This window comes from Ornithorhynchus anatinus, chromosome 1 (assembly GCF_004115215.2).
Source record: "Ornithorhynchus anatinus isolate Pmale09 chromosome 1, mOrnAna1.pri.v4, whole genome shotgun sequence".
NCBI classification, from domain to species: Eukaryota; Metazoa; Chordata; class Mammalia; order Monotremata; family Ornithorhynchidae; genus Ornithorhynchus; species Ornithorhynchus anatinus.
The window spans coordinates 120,301,711-120,322,723 of record NC_041728.1 but is presented as its reverse complement, the minus strand read 5'-3'; positions in this window follow the sequence as shown (position 1 = coordinate 120,322,723).

The following is a 21,013-nucleotide window of genomic DNA, read 5'->3' as shown; positions in this document are numbered from 1 at the left end:
ATATTTACTGAGCACTTACTGTGTGCAGAACACTGTATTAAGCCCTTGGGAGAGTACAGAATAACAATAAATGGACACATTTCTACCCACGAGTTTACAGTCTAGAGAAAGCCATTAATATAAATACATTACAGCTATATACATAATTACTGTGGGGTTGGATAAAGGGAGCAAGTCAGAGTGACACAGAAGGGAGTGGGAGAAGAGGAAAGGAGGGCTTAGTCAAGGAAGGCCCCTTGGAGGAGATGCACCTTCAATAAGACTTTGAAGTCGGGGAGAGTAATTGTCATATTTGAAGAGGGAGGGCGTTCCAGGCCAGAGGCAGGACTTGGGCAAGGGGTTGGTGGCAAGACAGATGAGATTGAGGCACATGTCTCCCTCCAATTATCACCCTATAAGTACATTGTAAGTACTTAACAAGTATAATTATTATTATTATTAATCCCCATTTTGCAGATGAGGAAACTGAGGTACAGAGCAGATGTGACTTGACTAAGGTCACCCAGCAGGCAGGTGACGGAAGTGGGGTCAGACCCCAGGTCCCCTGACTCCCAGGGTGTGCTTTTTCCCCTTGTCCACGCTGCTTCTGTTTAATGTGTTCATTCTGTCCCCCCTGCTTACGTGCACCTCATTTCAGCTCACCCTAAAGGGGCTTTAGAGTGTCCTGCTATCGTCGACTTTTCTCATGGGTCTTGTTCAGCGAAGCTGTGCTACGATCAGCATTACCTCAGTGACCAAAGTGACCTACAACCTGGAAACGTAACCAATAAAAAGTCAAGTCTCACTACAATTTAGTTATTTTTTTACCACTCTCTATCTGGGAAACACCACTCAGCCTGGCTGAGCAGGAAATGGTCTATTACTACCTCCCTTTGAGGCATTAGAGGCAGAGAGTTGCAACATACAAAGTAAAACCCAGTCTCATGTAGGCATAGGTTGATTCTCTGTGTGGTTTCTACAACATTCGTATCGTGCTAAGCTTTTTAGCTTAATAAGTCCCACTCTGTGTTCTTTGTACAAATAACTGTTTCCATTACCCTTTTTACAAGGTTGTATTTGCTTTTCATATGTGAACGTGAATGAACAAATAGCAACCCGGTTATTTGCCATACCATACAACCTGGTAACTCCCAATTATTAAAAGCTCAGGGCAATGGCCATGTCCATAATTCCTCTGGCAAGGAAGGATAGTAATAATTGTGGTATTCAAATACTTTTTTGGTGCCAAGTACTGGATAGTAGATATAGGATAATTAGATTGAACACAGTCCTTGTCTCAAATGGGACATACAGACTAAGGGGAAGAAAGAACCGGTATCTTATCCCCATTATTACAGTTGAGGAAACTGAGGCACAGGGAAGTTAAGGGACTTGCCTAGCAGACAAGTGGTAGAGCTGGGATGATACTCAGGTGTCCTGATGCCCAAATCTGGGCTGTTTCCACTAGGCCACACTGCTTCCCCCAGACTGACGGGATAGCAAACATAATAATAATAATAGTTACAGTATTTGTTAAGTGCTTACTATATGTCAGGCACTGTACTAAGTGCTGGGATGGATATAGGCAAATGGGGTTGGACACATTCCTGTCCCACATCGGGCTTAGAGTCTCAATCCCCACCTTACAGATGAGGTAACTGAGGCACAGAGTAGTGAAGTGACTTGCCTATGGTCACATAGCAGACAAGTGGCAGATCCAGGACTAGAACCCATGACCTTCTGACTCTCAGAAGGCCATTCTCTATCCACTATGTCTAATTGCCAACTATCACCCACTGTGTGCTCAAACACACAACAGAAATCCAGCATGGCCTAGTAGAAAGAGCAGGGCCAGGGAGTCAGAGGACCTGGGTTCTAATCCTAAATCTTCCAAATTCCTGCTGTGTGACCTTTCCTTCCTTTTCCTTCCATTCTCTTCCTTTCCTTTCACTTTCACTGCCAACTATAATAACAATAAAGTTGGTATTTGTTAAGCATTTACTATGTGCCAAGCAATGTTCTAAGCACTGAGGTAGATACAAGGTAATCAGGTTGTCCCACGTAGGGGTCACAGTCTTCATCCCCATTTTACAGATGAGGTAACTGAGGCACAAAGAAGTTAAGTGACTTGCCTACAGTCACACAGCTGACAAGCGGCAGAGCCGGGGTTAGAACCCATGACCCCTGACTCCCAAGCCCGTGCTCTTTCCAATAAGCCACGCTGCATCTGGGTGCTCAGACACACAAAAGAAAACTAGCGTGGCCTAGTATAAAAAGCATGGGCCTGGAAGTTAGAGAACTTAGGTTCTAATCCTGAATCTGAATCTGCTTGACAAATACTATAAAAATAAAATGCATTAAAAAAAAGAATGCTGCCTATCCCTTTTGGGTGAGAGACAAACCCAGGGTCCCTCAGATGCCTTGGGTCCCAAAAAGACAAGAATTGGAGCAGGAAGAATGGGTAGCAACTTCTTATATGTGCATCAAGAGAAGAAACGATGAAAACTACAGGTAGCTAGAGAAGATGAAAGGGAAGACACATGTGGCTTTAGTTACTGTTGTTATTATTGTTATCATTACATTTGTTAAGCACTTACTATGTGCCAAGCTCTGCCAAGCGCTGGGGTAGAACCAGTACATTCAGATGAGACACAGTCCCTGTCCCCTGCAGGACTCACAGCCTAAGTGGGAGGGTTCTCTAAGCCCAGAGGGCTTAGACTTTGTGAAATGACATCACCCCTAGAGAAATGTTTCCTGTTGTCCCCGTTGCTGCAGCTGGTACATCTGAGAGCAGGCAGGATGTGGGAGTCTCTGGCCTCACCATAAGCAAAGCAGTCTTTGCTTGAGCAGGCACCACAGGGGTGCCCACATCCCAGGGCTTTGGGAACGAGACCCTCCTGGTTAGAGGCACCAACCCCTGAAAGTTATCAGACCAAAATCCTGAGCAGAAAAAACTACTGCTGATCTCTACCATGACTGCGATTCATAGCACTCACTCCACCTCATGTATTCATACTAAAGGCATAGTTGATTTATTTGTTTAGTGGTATTTAATTGTTTATTATGTGCCAGGCACTGTACTAAGCTCTGGAGTATATATGAGATAATTGGGTTGGCGCAGTCCCTGTCAGTCAGTCACGCAATCATATTTATTGAGTGCCTTCTTTATGCAGAGTATTGCATTAAGTGCTTGAGAGAGTACGATACAACAGAGTTGGTAGACACTTTCCCTGCCCACAGTTAGCTTACAGTATAGAGGGGAAGACAGATATGAAGATAAATAAATTATGGATATGTACATAAGTGCTGTGGGGCTGTGGAAGGGGTGAATAAAGGGAGCAAGTCAAGACAGCACTGAAGGAAGTGGGAAAAGAGGAAAGGAGGGCTTAGTCAGGGAAGGCCTTTTGGACAAGATGTACCTTCAATAAGGCCTCCAAGTGGGGGAACACTGATTGTCTATCGGATTTGAAGAAGGAGGGAATCCATACAAGGATAACGGCAAGAGGTTGGCAGTGAGATAGATGAGACAGAGGCTTGTAGGCTGGCATTAGAGGAGCGAAGTGTGCAGGCTGGGTTGTAATAAGAGAGTAGTGAGGTGAAGTAGGAGGGGGCAAGGTGATTGAGTTGATAAGGAGTTTCTGATTGATGCAGAGGTGAAATGGAGGTTCTTGAAGTGTGAGGAAATATGGACTGAACATCTTTTTAGAAAAATGATCCAGGCAGCAAAGTGAAGTATGGACTGGAATTGGGAGACACAGGAGGCAGAGATGACAGCAAAGAGGCTGATGCATTGTGATTTCATTGTCAATCAGTACTATTTATTGATTTGGTGGGGAGCACTGTACTCAGCACTTTGGAAACTATGATTGTGGTGCTGTAGCATTTATTAAGTCCCTCCCCACCCAGGATTCCTAGACTGAGAGGAGAAACAGGTATTCACAGTTGAGGAGGAGCCACAGAGAAGTTAAGTGGCTTGGCCAAGGTCACACAGCAGACAAGTGATGGAGCTGGAATCCTGAATCCCAGTTGTTCCAACTTTGTTCCAATTTTGGCCCCGCTCCTTTTCCAGTACATAAAGTTGATCACTACAGTAGAGTTAGAAGACATGATCCCTGACCTCAAGGAATTACCATGTAGGGGTAGACAGACAAATTAGCATTTGAGTGATCCTTTGTAATTTATTATAGTAATAATAATAAGCTGACTATGGGCTGGAAATGTCACTCTTTACTGTTGTATTGTACTTTCCCAAGTGCTTAGTACAGTCTCTGCACACAGTAAGCCCTCAGTAAGTATGATAAATGAATAATAATATTGCTGATAATATTTATGCAATGGTAGCTATGTGCAAAGAACAGTGCTAAGCGCTAGGGTGGATACAAGGTCAGTCGGTCAGTCATAGTTATTGAGCTCTTATTGTGTGCAGAACACTGTACTTAGCTCTTGGGAGAGGACAATAATACAACCAACTCATTCCCTGCCCATAACAAGCTTATATCTAGAAGGGGAAACAGACAATATAAATAAATTACAGATATGGGGTTGTAGGGCGGCTGGGAGAAAGGATGAATAAAGGGAGCAAGTCAGAGCAGCGCAGAAGGGAGTGGAAGACAAGGAAAAGAGGGCTTAGTCAGGGAAGGCCTTTTGGAGGAGATGTGCCTTCAATAAGGCTTTGAAGGTGGGGAGAGTAATTGTCTGTCGGATATGAGGAGGGAGGGCATGCCAAGTTAGAGGCAGGACACGAGAGAGAGGCCAGTGGCAAAATAAATGAGATTGAGGTACAATGAGAAGGCTAGCATCAAAGGAGCGAAGTGTGAGGGCTGGGTGGTAGTAGGAGAAGTATGAGATAATCAGGTTGGACCCAGTCGCTGACCAACATGGGTCCCACAGTCCAAGAGGAAAGGAAAACAAATAAAAACACTTCTCAAATGATCATGGGAAACAAACCATGTCATTTTATATTAGGGAGTTAGTGTTGGATTGTTGCTCTGTCTATCACTGTGACTGCTGCCGCTGGTGTAGCTGTGGGCAGGAATTATTTTTCTGGAGGAACACAGGGAACAGCTTGACCCACACCGTCTTGTTAAGGTCACCATGCCTACTGGCCTCTGTCCACCAGGCCAGGCCACAGCCAGGAAGGGCAAAGGAGTAGGAGAGTTCAATGAGATTGGAGCAGCTGTTACACTGAGAGGAAGGGAGGTGAGAGTGGGAAGAAACAGAAAAGCAGGGAATCGATCCATCATTCAACCAATGATATTTATTGAGCCCTTACTGTATACAGAGAACTGTACTACATGTTTGGGAGAGTACAATATAATGAAATTGGTAGACACTTTCCCTCCCCACAATGAGCTTACAGTCTAGAGGGGAACCAAGGAAAACAAAGGCAAGGTCTCCGGGAGGCTTTTTGCTGAGACTTTGAAGAGAAATTATTATAAAATGAGACCTCAAATCTGCTGCTTGGCTCATGTTTCTACAAAGATGTTCATTCCATGTTTCCTCACTCCCCTAAACCAGAAAGCAGTAAAACAGGATGTCAATTCCCTCAGAATTAGAGAAGAAGAAAAGCCAACACTGTCCCTCCTACTTTGTGTCATGTGAAATCAAATTGAAACAAGGTGAGGAATGTGAATCCAAGGTCTTCCACATAAGCGAGGCTGTTAATGGCAGGGTCGCTTAACTGAGTCAAATACCTGATGCTTGGAATGGAGCCCACGAAAATGAATTTTGCTCAAAGCATGAATGATGATAGTAAAGAGACAGGAACAGGTCTCTGCAGTACATCTAGAGGTCAGAATGTTTGGTACTAGGAAAAAATGAGACTGCAGATCTCAAAAGAATGTGCCAATACTGAAATTATTTCCCATTCTGGAGATATAAAAAAGCAGACATTTTATTTTTATAGAAAAAAATTCAGCCTATGTTTCCACCCATAAAGCTGTTCAGACACTGGTTTCAAGAAATAAAATAAAGCTCTTCCCTGTAGATTTTAAGCTTCTTGTGGGGAGGAATCATTTCTACCAAGTCTATTGCATTTTACTTTCAATTAATCAATTGTATTAATTAAGTGCTTAGTACAGTGCTCTGCACACAGTAAGCACTCAATACTACACCCATGGGAGACTAAGAATAGGTAGACAAAATCCCTGCCCACAAGGAATTTGCACTATAGTAGACCTTAAAAACAACAAAGGTAAAAGTGGTCATTTACAACAGAGAAATACCTAATAGGGACTTTGAACACTTGCAAAGTAGCCCAGAAAGCAACCATTCAACTATGATTTCTGAAAGAGATTTACAGGAACTAAAACATACATATAGCAACATAGTCATGTGTGCAACAATGGAGAGACTCCTGTTCAAGCTTTCTTTGACCTTTTCTCTCCAGGAGAAGAAAAACTTTGATCATTAGGGTACTCTGGAGAAATCAGTCTAGACAGCTGAAACATAGTAGCCTTTTAAGGCTATGGCAGTCATTGGTGGGGACTGTGGATGAAGAGTTTCTGTTCTATGCGGAGGTTGATGGGCAAACACTGGAGGTTCTTAGGGAGTGAGGAAACATGGACTCAATATCTTTGTAGAGAAATGATCCAAGCAGCAGAGTGAAGTAATTGTATTTGTTAAGGACTTACTCTGTGCCAAATGCTGTGTTAAGCCCTGGGGTAGATATAAGTTAATCAGGTTGGACACAGTCCCTGTCCCACAAGGAGCTCACAGTTTTAATCTCTATTTAAAGATGAGGCAACTGAGGCACAGAGAAGCTATGTGACTTGACCAAGGTCATGGAGTAGGCAAGTGGCAGAGCCAAGATTAGAACCCAGCCCCTTCTGACTCCCAGGCCTGTGCTCTATCCATGCTGCTTCTCTTTGTTACCACAGGAAGTTGTGTAAACTGAAGACATTCTCGGATTCGAGATGAATTTTGATCAGTTCATCAGTAGGCGGTTCATAACGTATTGCTAGAGGGAAAATTAGGAATGTTGAGGAAGATGTTACAAAAATTTAGTTAATAATAATTGGTATTTGTTAAGCACTTACCAAATGTGAAGCACTGTAATAAACCCTGGGCAGATACAAACGAAGCAAATCAGACACAGTCTTTGTTCCACATGTGACTCATCTAAGAGGGAGAGAAAACAGGTGTCATATCCTCTTTTTATGGATGGGGAAACTGAACCACAAAGCAGTTAAGTGACTTGCCCAAGGTCCCACAGTAATAATAATGTTGGTATTTGTTAAGCACTTACTAAGTGCAGAGCACTGTTCTAAGTGCTGGGGTAGACACAGGGGAATCAGGTTGTCCCACGTGGGGCTCACAGTCTTAATCCCCATTTTGCAGATGAGGTAACTGAGGCACAGAGAAGTTAAGTGACTTGCCCACAGTCAAGTGGTGGAGGTGGGACTAGAACCTGAGTCTTCTGACTCTTAGGTGCAGGCTGCTTGCAGCTTGGCTCAGTGGAAAGAGCACGGGCTTTGGAGTCAGAGGTCATGGGTTTGAATCCCGGCTCTGTCACTTGTCAGCTGTGTCAGAAGTTTCTCAGTGCCTCAGTTACCTCATCTGTAAAATGGGGATTAAGACTGTGAGCCCCACGTGGGACAACCTGATTCCCCTGTGTCTACCCCAGCACTTAGAACAGTGCTCGGCACATAGTAAGCGCTTAACAAATACCAACATTAAGAAGGATCATGTTCCTCAAAATATCCTGTTACCACCTTCAAAACTGAACATCAGTGGATGGCTCTGACGTTGGATTTAGTAATAACCCCTCAAGCCTTATGTCAAGTATAAATTCCAGCTTTCATTATATGAATAATTCACCTAGAATTATATGAATAATTCTTATGGATTTTGTCCCATTCATAGACACAGAGATCCTATGAAAATAGATAACGATAACCGTGGTATTTGTTAAGCGCTTACTATGTGCCAGGCACTGTACTAAGCGCTGGAGTAGATATAAGCCAAACAGTTTGGGCACAGTCTATGTCCCACATAGGGCTCACTGTGATAATCCCCATTTTACAGATGAGGTAACAGACACAAAGAAGTGATGTGCATAGCAGACAAGTGGTGAAGCCAGAATGAGAACCCAGGTCCTTCTGACTCCCAGGCTTCTGATTTATCCCCTAGGCCACACCACTTCTCAATTAAAATACACATGGATATGAAAGAATACTAAAGATATTATAAATGTATTTATATTAATGTCCATCTCCACCTCTGGACTCTAAGCTCCTTGTGGGTGGTAATGTGTCTACCAACTCTATTGCAGTACTCTCTCCCAAGAGCTTAGTACAGTCTCTGCACATAGTAAGCACTCAATAAATACCATTGATGATAATGATGACCATGATTCTCAACAACCATGGTGGCTCCAGATTTTTCAATCCTGCAAAAGAGAGATTGGTTATCATTATATTTAATCAATATATCAATCAATGGTAATTATTGAGTGCTAACTCTGTGCAGAGCACTGTATGAAGCACTTGGGAGAATACACTAGAGTTAGTAAACATGATTCCTGCCACAAGGAGTTTACAATCTAGTGCGAGGGAGAGAAAATTAAATGAATTACAGGAAGGGGAAGCAATAGAGCTTAAAGCTATGTATATAAGTGCTGTCGGGGTGGAGGGCTGAGTGAGTATGAAAATGCTTAGTACATAAGCACTCAGGTGATTGATAATGAAAAAGAGGGAGAGAAATTAGTTAAGGAAGGCTTATTTTACTAGAGCTTTGAAGATGAAAAGAGTGCTGGTGTGTTGGATATGAAGGAAACAGTGTGGACAGTAAAGAGTCCTAATAGTCAGAGGACCTTGGTTCTAATCTTCCCTCTGTCACCTGCCTGCTTATGACTCTGGGAACATCACAACTTCTCTGTGCTTCAGTTTCCTCACCTGTAACATAATAATAATAATAATAATAATAATGGAATTTGTTTAGCACTTAGTATGTTCCAGGCACTGTTCTAAGTTTTGGGGCAGAAGCTAGCTAATCAGGTTGGACACTGGCCCTGTTCTACATAAGGCTCACAGTCTTAATCCTATTTTTCAGATGAGGAAATTGAGGCACAGCGAAGTGAAATGGCTTTCCCAAGGTCCCACAGCAGACAAATGTCAGAGCCTAGGTTAGAACCCACATCCTTCTGACTCCTAGTCCAGTGCTCTATTCTTCAGGCAACACTGCTCAGTACCCATTTCCCCTCCTCATTAGATGGTGAGTCCCCTGTGGGACAGGGACTGGGTTGTTGTATTCATTCAATAGTATTTATTGAGCGCTTACTATGTGTAGGGCACTGTACTAAGTGCTTGGAATGTACAATTTGGCAACAGATAGAGACAATTCCAGCCTAATGACAGGCCCACAGCCTAATCTACTAGCGCGCGTGGCACACAGTAAGCAGTTAACAAATACCTCAGTTATTATTATTCTGAAGCATGAGGGAATTCCAGGCAGGAGAGAAATCATGAAAAAAGGTCAGTGGGAAGCGAGACCAGATGGAGTCACAGGAAGCATGTTATTTAGTAGCTGACTGACATGACTCCCTTGAGATCCCTACCAAGATGTGGGGGACAAGACAACAGGTGCCCAGTGTTTGCAAACTTGATTCAGAGTAGCACGGCCTAGTGGAAAGAGCCTGGGCTTTGGAGTCAGAGGTCATGGGTTCGAATCCCAGCTCCGCCACTTGTCAGCTGTGTGACTTTGGACAAGTCACTTCACTTCTCGGTGCCTCAGTTACCTCATCTGTAAAATGGGGATGAAGACTGGGAGCCCCACGTGGGACAACCTGATTCCCCTGTGTCTATCCCAGCACTTAGAACAGTGCTCGGCATATAGTAAGCGCTTAACAAATACCAACATTATTATTAGAAAAAGCACAGGCTTCGGAGTCAGAGGACCTGGGTTCTAATCCCAATTCTGCCACTTGCTAGCTGTGTGACCTAGGGCAAGTCACTTAACTTCTCTATACCACAGCTTCCTCAACTATAAAATGAGGATTGAATACCTGTTCTTCCTCCTACTTAAGAGTGTGAGCCCCGTGTGGCACAAAGCTGGGTCCAAGTTAATTGACTGGCCCCTCTCCCAGTGATTAGAACACTGTTTGACACATAGTAAGCACTTAGCAAGTACCATAAAACAAATAAACAATAAGAGTTTTTTTTCTAAATGTATCAGTTAGTAATAACCCCAATGCCTGGCATGGATCTGATAAAGAGAGGGTGCTTCACCTCCAGGCTATTTAAATGACTCCAGGGTAAAAATAGCCCAGGCTAGAAGGAGAAATAATAAAAGTCAGCCTATCAGGATTACTGCATTAAAATTCTATTTGCAGAACAATTTTATTGCCTAATGACCCTCAAAGCCCATTTTCTAAGGTAGCCCGGCCAGTTCACACCTCTGGTCCTCAATCGCTGTCATTCATTCTTTGAGAAATGGCATGGGAGAGAGAAATGCACAATGAGGTTAGACAGTCAAAAAAACACAAAAAACTCCTTTCTTCCTCAATTTAGTGGTTACGTACTTTCTCCGTATTGTACTGTCAGGCCCCCGACACCAGCTGTTTTTCCCCTCCCTATCAATTACTCCGGCAAATATACCCACCAATTAGACCAGTCATTTTGAAATTTTTCTTTGCATCCGGGCAGTGACCCCAACCATGCATGCAGCTGCTGCCCTGCAGTTTGCCAATTCAAGATAACCTGCCATTGACCTCCCAGAGGGCAAATACCTTGTTTGGCATTACCGTGAGGGCTCTGTATTGTGAAATGTAATAAAACTTTTTCAGGGAAATTTCATTCATGACATATAATAGGTAGGTTGTAAATGATCCATTATCCAGTGTCAATGTCAGAAGAGATTAAATGTAGATTATATACTCCGCTTCTGATTTCCAGGCTTCAATCCTACTCAGGGGGCATCATTTTAATACTACACCAGAACTAAAGAAAGACTAAAATTGAAGAGCTGGTGTCTACACGCAGATGAGTGTATATTTTCTTGGATTCTTGTTAGTCCCTACCCAACATTAAGATTAAGACAGTCTGAGATAGTTTATGTGCCATCTATTGTAAAGGCAGAGGGATGAATTTGATAATAATAATAATAATAATTGTGGTATTTGTTAAGCACTTAACATGTTCCAGGCACTATACTAAATACTGGGGTGGATACCAGCAGATAGGGTTGGACACCAGCAGATAGGGTTGGACACAGTCCCTGTTCCACATGGAGCTCACACTCTCAATCCCCATTTTACAGATGAGGGAACTGAGGCACAGAGAAGTTAAGTGACCTGCCCAAGGTCACACAGTAGATGTGTCAGAGCTGGGATTAGAATCCAGGTCTTTTTTACTCCCAGACCTATGCTCTATCCACTACACCATGCTGATTCTTCTAAGACTGTGCTTTTTGACTGGACAAGATTGATTCATTCCTTGGTAGTTATTGAGCACTTACTGTGTGCAAGGCACTGCACTAAGCACTTGGGAGAGTACAATGCAACAATAAACAGGTACATTCCCTGCCCACAGTGAGCTCCCTGGGATCACTAATAGAATGCTTGGGCCTAGCTGTTTTCACTGCCTCCCTTTCTACATCATGCAGGGCTTGAATCAACTCAAAATCCAAATGAAGGTTTTGGTAATCAGTCAATCAATCAATTGCCTTTATTGAGGGCTTACTATGTACAGAGCACTATACCAAATATTTGGGAGAGTACAAAACAACCAAGTTGGCAGTGATGTTCCCCGCCCATGATGCGTTAACAGTCTAGAGGGGGAGACAGACATTCAGACTGTGAGCTCTATAAGGGACAGGGACTGTGTCCAACCCAATTACTTGTATCTACCCCAGCACTTAGTATAGTGCCTGGCATCTAGAAAGAGCTCAACAAATACCATAATTATTATTATTAAATAAATAATTTACAGATATGTAGATAATAGAAGTGGGGCTGAGGGTGGGGCAAATACCAAATGCCCAAAGGTCACAGATCCAAGTGCATAGATGATGCTAAAGGGAAGCAGCATGGCTTAATGGAAAGAGCACAGACTTGGGAGTCAGAGGACATGGGTTCTAATCCCAGCTCTGCCAACTTGTCTGCTGTGTGACCTTAGGCAAGCCACTTAATTTATCTGTGTCTCAATTACCTCCCCTGTAAAATGGGGTCTAAGACTGTGAGCCCCATGTGGGAAAACCTGATTACCATGTATCTACCCCAGTACTTAGAACAGTGCTTGGCACATAGTGAGCTTAAATACCTTAATTAGTATTATTATTAACAAAGAGTTGGGGAAAAGAGGGTTTAATTGGGGAAAGCCTCTCAGAGGAGATGTGACCTTTTTAACTAATTTTTTCTTTTTTTGTTTATTTTTTATTGTATTTGTTAAGCACTTGCTATGTTCCAGACACTGTGCTGAACACTGGGAAGGATATAATCTAATAAAGGTGGACACAGTCCATTCATTCATTCATATTCATTGAGCACTTACCATGTGTGGAGCACAGTACTGAGTCCTTGGGAGAGTACAATACAGGATTCACGGTTTTAAGCCCCATTTTACAGATAAGGTAACTGAAGCACAGAGAAGCTAAGTGATTTGCCCAAGGTCACAGAGACTCACACAAGGTTGCATCTTAATTGTGACTTCAATAAATACCACTGATTGATTGATGTTTTCAAATATTTGATACCCCAATGTTCTCAATCCCTTCTGGATTGCTGCATCCCACATATCACCCCGACCTGTCTGCTGCTGACATATTCAAACAATCAGTCCATTAATCATATTTACTGATAGCTTACCGTGTGCAGAGTCCTGCATTTAGTGCTTGAGAGAGTACAGTATAATAGTATAATAGGCACATTCCCCGCCCACGAGTTTACAGTCTAGAGCCTGCCTGAAGCCATGATGTTCTGGACCTTTGAAATGGGCCTTCTAAATGGTTCCTCAACTCACCCTCCATGCATATAGTCCACTTCAGCTCATTACTCTGTAGCTGCTCAGCCATCCTGTCTCTTCTCCATATAAGTGCCGCACCTCTCAATACTGGAGAGCTGACCAGGGTCGAGGACTGTTTGATGTTGAGTGAGATTCACTTGGTAACACTCATAAAATTGCTCCAGAAAACAGATGATTATAATAATAATAATAATAATAATAATGATGGTATTTTTTAAGCACTTACACTGTGCCAGGCACTATACTAAGCACTGGGGTGGATGTCCCATGCGGGGCTCATGGTCTCAACCCCCATTTTACAGATGCTATAGCTGAGGCACAGAGAAGTGAAATGACTTGCTCAAGGTCACACAGCAGAGAAGTGATAGAGCTGGGAATATAAACCATGACCTCTGACTCCCACGCCTGTGCTCTAACAACACCATGCTGCTTTCAGTTGGGGGGTGGGGGGAGGCAGGGGGCAGGGCTCAACTCATTCATACTTGGTGAGCAAGAGTAACTCCATCTTGTCACAGAGAAGATTATTTGACCCCCATGAGATTGACCTCCCTTCCTCCTCTCTCGCCCCGCTCCAGTCTATTCTTCACTCTGCTGCCCGGCTCATCTTCCTGCAGAAACGATCTGGGCATGTCACTCCCCTTCTTAAACAACTCCAGTGGTTGCCTATCAACCTCTGCTCCAAACAAAAACTCCTCACTCTAGGCTTCAAGGCTCTCCATCACCTTGCCCCTTCCTACCTCTCCTCCCTTCTCTCTTTCTACCGCCCACCCCGCACGCTCCGCTCCTCTGCCGCCCACCTCCTCACCGTCCCTCGGTCTCTCCTATCCCGCCATCGACCCCCGGGCCACGTCCTCCAGCGGTCCTGGAACGCCCTCCCTCCTCACCTCTGCCAAACTGCTTCTCTTCCCCTCTTCAAAACCCTACTTAAAACTCACCTTCTCCAAGAGGCCTTCCCAGACTGAGCTCCTCTTCTCCCTCTACTCCCTCTGCCACCCCCGCTTTACCTCTCCGCAGCTAAACTCTCTTTTCCCCCTTTCCCTCTGCTCCTCCACCTCTCCCTACCCATCCCCACAGCACTGTACTCGTCCGCTCAACTGTATATATTTTCGTTACCCTATTTATTTTGTTAATGAATTGTACATCGCCTTGATTCTATTTAGTTGCCATTGTTTTTACGAGATGTTCTTCCCCTTGACTCTATTTATTGCCATTGTTCTTGTCTGTCCGTCTCCCCCGATTAGACTGTAAGCCCGTCAAACGGCAGGGACTGTCTCTATCTGTTGCCGACTTGTTCATCCCAAGTGCTCTGCACATAGTAAGCGCTCAATAAATACTATTGAATGAAATAAGGACAAATGAATTTGAGGAGAAACTGTATTATCTTGCTGAAAAGGGTTGCAGATAACTTGAATGGCTGGGGAGAAATGGAACTGTTCTGTAGAGGGGTTTGAGGAGGGGCTAAATTGCTCTGCTGGACAGGAAAAAGAATGATGGATGGGGCTATGCCCATGGGAGATAAGCAATGGGGGAAGAGTCGCCATCCCCCCCGGCTTACCAGAGAACGAGCTGAAGATAGCAAGCAATCCTGAACAGGCCCTGCTACAAACATTCTCTAAAAAACTGATAAAAGTGGGGATAGAACTGGTCCCTGATCTCTCTCCCCATGTGGCAAAACCACCTAAGCCAAGACACCTACAGTGGCCGCAGCCAAACCACTTAAGACTTGAACCAGGACGATAAGCTGTGGGAGACCAGAACCATGAACTCCTCCAACAGAGCATCATCTTCACAAGAAAGGACATGACGAAAATGATTTGGATGGGTAACTATTCTGCATCTCGGTGTGTGTGTGCGTGTATGTGTCTACCCCCTGTTTTTGGTAGGTTTAGCATGAAATAAAACTTTTCATTGTACATCGTGGTGGTTTGGTTTCACTTTTGCCATGCGTCATTGAGGACCTGAATTAAGAGGGAGTCAAATCCCTGGCAAGGGGCTCGTAGGTCGAGCGCCTGAAACCAATGCAGGAGCCATCCCTGGTGACGGGTTCGTGACACTACAGTACTGTCATCACTGAATACTGATGACAGATACCTACTGAGTAGGCACACATCTACAGACACGCACACCCTCCCTCCATTCTGGGCTCTTTATGAATGGTGTTGAACTCTGAAGACCCATAAGACTGTGTTTGACTTCCTGAGGTGGAGGCAGTAGGGACCAGGAAGAAAGACGTGCATGAACCCATGTTTGACTCAGGTTTGAGACGTAGGTGCTAAAGGAAGACTTTTCAACCCAGGATTGGGGTTTGTGCTTTTTTATCATGTCCTACATATCAAAAAAAAAAAAAAAGGAAAGAAGAACCTTGGTTCAATTTTCACCAGTAAAAGGGCAAAGAGGAAAATGTGCCTGTGTTAAATTTAAAGATATCTTGGAGTTGAATAGATTTAATCGTTTGATTTGTGGAGAGTAGCTGGGGTGCACTTCTCAGCAGACTCCCCTGTTCTTCTCTGAAGGTCCCCTCAAAGAGAGAGCGTGAGTAGGGTGAGGTGAGTTGGGGGGTAGCAAAAGGGAAAGGGATGTGGGCTGGTGTGATTAGTGCTGATGGACAGCAAGACACATCCTGGCTTGATACCCCCAGGGTTGTGCTCTGGTGCTGAATTTGATCTATTTTTCTCAGTCAGCTAAGACAACTATGTTTTGTGGAGGGTTTTTTTGTCTTTTATATTTAATTTTCCCTATTCCCTCTCCCTTTTGTGTTGCCTATGCTATGCACTGTGCATTTTGAAGCACTCGATAGTCACCCCACACTCTGCCCCACAGCACTTAAGTACAGATCTATATTTTTATTTATATTAATGTCTGTCTCCCCCTATAGATTGTAAGTGCCTGGTGGCCAGAAAACATTTCTACTCACTCTGTTGTATTGTCCTCTCCTAAGTGCTTAGTACAGTGCTCTGTAAACAGTAAGTATTCAATAAATACTATTGATTGATCAACTCTTTAATTGTAAATGATTAATTAATTGATGTTAGTTGAGAAAAGCAGTTGCAGGATTCCTTCTCAGGTTTTTTCTCCTACCCAAACACTTGACCACATCCTCCCCCTGGCCTGAACTCCCTCCCCCTTCAAATTCTACAGTCCAGCACTCTCCCACCTTCAAAATTATTATTCTACTCAAAAAATTCCAGTGATTGTGCATCCACCTTCGCAAACAAAAACTCCTCACCACTGGCTTTTAAGTACTCAATCTCCTTGCCCCTTCCTATCTCATCTCACTACAACCCTGCCCGTACATTTTGTCCTCTAATGCTTCGTTCCTCTAATGCAACCTTCTCACTTTGTCTCAGTCTCATATCTCACTGAGAAACCCTCACCCATGTCCTGCCTCTGGCCTGGAATGCTCTCCCTCCTCAAATGCAACAGACAACTACTCTGCCCTTCTTAAAGCCTACTGGGGGCACATCTCCTCCAAGAGCCCGCCCCTGGCTAAGTCTTCCTTTCCTTTTCTCCTACTCCCTTCTGCTTTGCCCTGACTTGCTCCCTCATTCATCACACCCTCCCAGCCCCAGAGCAGTTATGTACATATATTTAATTAATTTATTTATATTAATATCTGTCTCCCTCCTTCGAGACTGTTAGATTGTTGTGGCAGGAATGGTGTCTGTTTATTGTTGTACTCTTCCAAGCATTTAGTACAGTGCTTTGCACATAGTTCATCCATTCAATCGTATTTTTTGAGCACTTACTGTGTGCAGAGCACTGTACTAAGCACTTGGAGAGTACAATTAGGCAACAAATAGAGGCATCCTTACCCAACAACTGGATCACAGTCTAGAAAGGCTGAGACAAACAAAACAAAGCAAAATGAGTAGACAGACATCAATACCATTATAAATAGAATTATAGATATACACATCATTAATAAAATAAGATAATAAATATGTACATATAGGCAGAAGTGCTGTGGGGTGGACAAAAGGGCTAGCACACTTCCCCTCTTTAAAGCCCTACTGAAAGCTCACCTCCTCCAGGAGGCCTTCCCAGGCTGAGGCCCCCCTTTTCTTTTGCTCCTCCTCCCCTCTCCATTATCCTTACTCCCTCCCTCTGCTCTACACCCCGCTCCACACACTTGTGTATATATGTACGAATTTGTTATTCTATTTTATTAATGATGTTTATATATATATATATATAAAATTCTATTTATTTATATTGTTGCTACTGATGTCTGTCCACTTGTTTTGCTTTTGTCCCCCCTTCTAGACTGTGAGACCGTTGGGTCGAGATTGTCTATCTGTTGCCAAATTGTACTTTCCAAATGCTTAGTACAGTGCTCTGCACAAAGTAAGCGCTCAATAAAAGTGACCGAATGAAATTAGAGCAGAGGGAGGGAGTCAGGACGATGGTGAGGGGAGGAGGAGCTGAGGAAAAGAGGGGTTCAGCCTGAGAAGGCCTCCTGAAGGAGGTGAGCTTACAGTAGGGCTTTGAAGGGGTGGGGGAAGTCTGCTAGTTTGGAGGATGTGAGGAGGGAGGGCATTCCAGGCCAGAGTAGGACGTGGGCCAGGGGTCGATGGCAGGACAAGCAAGAACAAGGCACAGTGAGAAGGTTAGCAACAAAAGAGTGGAGTGTGTGGACAGGGCTGTAGAAGGAGAGAAGGGAGGTGAGGTAAGAGGGGCCAAGGAGATGGAGAACCTTGAGGCCAATAGTGAAGAGTTTTTGCTTGATACGAAGGTTGACAAGTAACCACTGGAGATTTTTGAGGAGGGGGGTGACATACCCATAATTTTTCTATAGAAAGATAATCTGGGCAGCTGAGTGAAGTATAGACTGAAGTGGAGGAGAGACAGGGGTTGGGAGATCAGAAAGGATGCTGATGCAGTAATCCAGTTGGGATATGATGCTCTCATCATTGCTCCAACAAAGAAGCAGTTTGGATGGAGAGAAAAGGGCGAATCACGTTGTGAAGGTGAGACCGACTGGCTTTGGTGATGGATTGGATATGTGGGTTGAATGAGAGAGACGAGTCAAGGATGACACCAAGTTTGTGGGCTTGAGAGATGGGAAGGATGGTAGTGCTGTCCACAGTGACAAGAATGTTAGGGTGAGGACAGGGTTTGGGAGGGAAGCTCAGTCTTGGACAAACTGAGTTTTAGGTGGTGGCAGAACATCCAGGTAGAGATGTTCTGAAGGCAGGAGGAGATGCGAGGGAGGGAAGGAGGGAAAGAGAACAGGGGAGGAGATGTAGATATAATAAGCACTCAAATATGATTGAAAGAATGAATGAAAATCCTCCTAAAAATCACATCACTACCTAGAGGCCTTTCCAGACTAAGCCTTTTATTTCCCCTAACCACCCTACCCTCTGTGTCAACTATGCACTTAGTTGTGTACTCCTTAAACATTTAGATACCCCAGCCCCAAGACATTTATGTACATCTCCTTACACTCTGCCATTTCCTCTGTCCGTAATGTATTTTAATATCTGTCTCCCACTCTAGATTGTAAGCTCCTTGTGATCAGGGATCATGTCTACCAACTCTATTGTTCTGAACTTTCCCACTCATTTAATACAGTGCTCTTCACACAGTAAGTGTTCAATATATATGACTGATTGATTAGGCAGCACAAACTGGTGCTTCAGAGGGTGGGGTAGGGGAAAGGGGATGATGGCAGTTTTCTCTTCTCCTAGTCAATCAGTAGTACTTACCCAGTGACTTTTGCATGCAGAGCAGTGTACTAAGCCCTCAGGAGAGTCAAATTGAATAAAAGACAGGGTCTTCCTCCTCAAGGAGCTTATTGAGCTTCGTTAGCTCCTTCTGGGGAGAGAGGTAGAGAGTAAAACTCCAAATAGAGATTTCCCATATGAATAATGTGGACTATATTCACACAGCAAGAAAGCCAGGATGCCCGATACTCATACACCAAGAACTGTGGACCAGTCACTCAATCAGTGGTATTTATCAAGGTTTTACTGGGTGCAGAACACTGTATTAAGCACTTGGAAAAGTACAATACAACACAGTTGGTAGATACAATCCCTGAACATAAGTTTACAATCTATAATAAGAACAATAACAATAAGAATAATATTGCTTTTTGTTAAGTGGTTACTATGTGCCAAGCACTGTTCTAAACACTGGGGTAGATACAAGATAATCAGATCCCAAATGGGGCTCATGGTGTAAGTAGGAGGGAGAACAGGTATTGAATTCCTGTTTTACAGATGAGGGAACTGAGGTACAGAGAAGTGAAGTGACTTGTCCAAGGTCACACAGAAGACAAGTGGTGGAGCTGTGGTTAGGACCCAGATGCTCTGATTACCAGGCCTGTGTTCTTTCCACTGAGTCATGCTGCTTCTCATCATATCATCATCCAACCACCTGAAGATGGTCAGAAAGGCTGAATATACAGCATGGGTCTGGGAGATCCTGGCTCTGCCACTTTGCTGTTATGACCTTGGGCAAGTCACTTCTCTTCTCCGGGCCTCAGTTCCTTCACTTGTAATATGGGCATTAAGACAGAGCTCCAGGTGGGACAGGGATTGGGTCCAACCCAATTTTCCTGTATTCAGTACAGTGCCTGGCACATAGTAAGCACTTAACAAAGTCACAATTATTATGAATCATTATTAACATTGAGGGGGTAACCAGGCAGGGAGTTTCAGAGGGGTGTAACAGAGAGGCTGGGAAAGGCCCAATGTAGAGGGTGGAAACAGCTGAGAGAGCTGGCAGCAGCCCGAGGGTCCTGGCAGAAGCAGTTTCTTCTCCAGGTTTTCTGCCTCCTTTTGCCAAGCTCCTTTGAACTGGCTCTCTCTAGCTCAGTTCTCTCCCTATCCTCCACCATGGTCACCAGTGCCTCCCACCATCACATGATGCTCCCAACACACTGGTATATCATGTCCACAGCTATAGAAGATGGAGAAAAACAAGACACAGAAAAGACTCTCAAGTGAAAAACTTTACAAAAGCCAAAATGCAAAATTGGATTGTTAGAAGGTTTCAGTCAATGAATCAATTGTATTTATTGAGCTCTTACAGTGTGCAGAGTACCATCTGAAGTGTTTGGGAGAGAACAGAGTTAGTAGACATGTTCCCATAATGAGGTTTATCATTTGGAACATCCTGCCACAACCCCTATGCTGATCTAGGGGTCTTTTGTGAACTAGCTGATCAGTTAATCAGTGGTATTTATTAATAATAATGACTGTGATATTTGTTAAGTGCTTATTATGTGCCAGATACTGTAAATCATAATGGCATTTGTTAAGTGCTTACTATGTGCCAAGCGCTAGGGGGGATAAAAGGTGATCAGGTTGTCCCACATTGGTCTCACAGTCTTAATCCCCATTTTCCAGATGAGGGAACTGAGGTCCAGAGAAGTGAAGTGACTTGCCCAAGGTCACACAGCTGACAAGCGGCAGAGTCTGGATTAGAACCCATGACCTCTGACTCTGAAGCCCATGCTCTTTCCACTGAGCCATGCTGCTTTCCCGTACTGTACTAAGTGCTGGGGTAGGTACAAGGTAATTGAGTTAGACACAGTCCCCATCCCACATAGGGATTTCAGTGTTGATCCCCATTTCACAGATGAGGTAAATGAGGCACAGAGAAGTGAAGTGTCTTGCCCAAGATCCCAGATCAGAAAAGTAGCAGAGACAGGATTAGAATCCAGGTCCTTCTGACTCCCAGGCCTGAGCTCTATTCACTAGGTTACTGAATGCTTACTGTGTGCAGAGCACTGTACTAAGTGCTTGGAAAAGTAAAATGGAACAGAACTGCTATGGACTCATTCCATTGGTGGTTTTGAGGCACTGACAGTCTTCCATTTTGACATCTGGGCATCTAGAGAATGAAACGTGTATTTTTGAATACTTCCCCAATGCATGGAGATATTTGTATTTATCTACTGTGATATAAGATTTTATTCAATAATATTTATTGAGCACTTACTATGTGCAGAGCACTGTACTAAGCGGTTGGAATGTACAAATCGGTAACAGAAACAGTCCCTGCCCTTTGACGGGCTTAAAGTCTAACCGGGGGAGACAGACAGACAAGAACAATGGCAATAAATA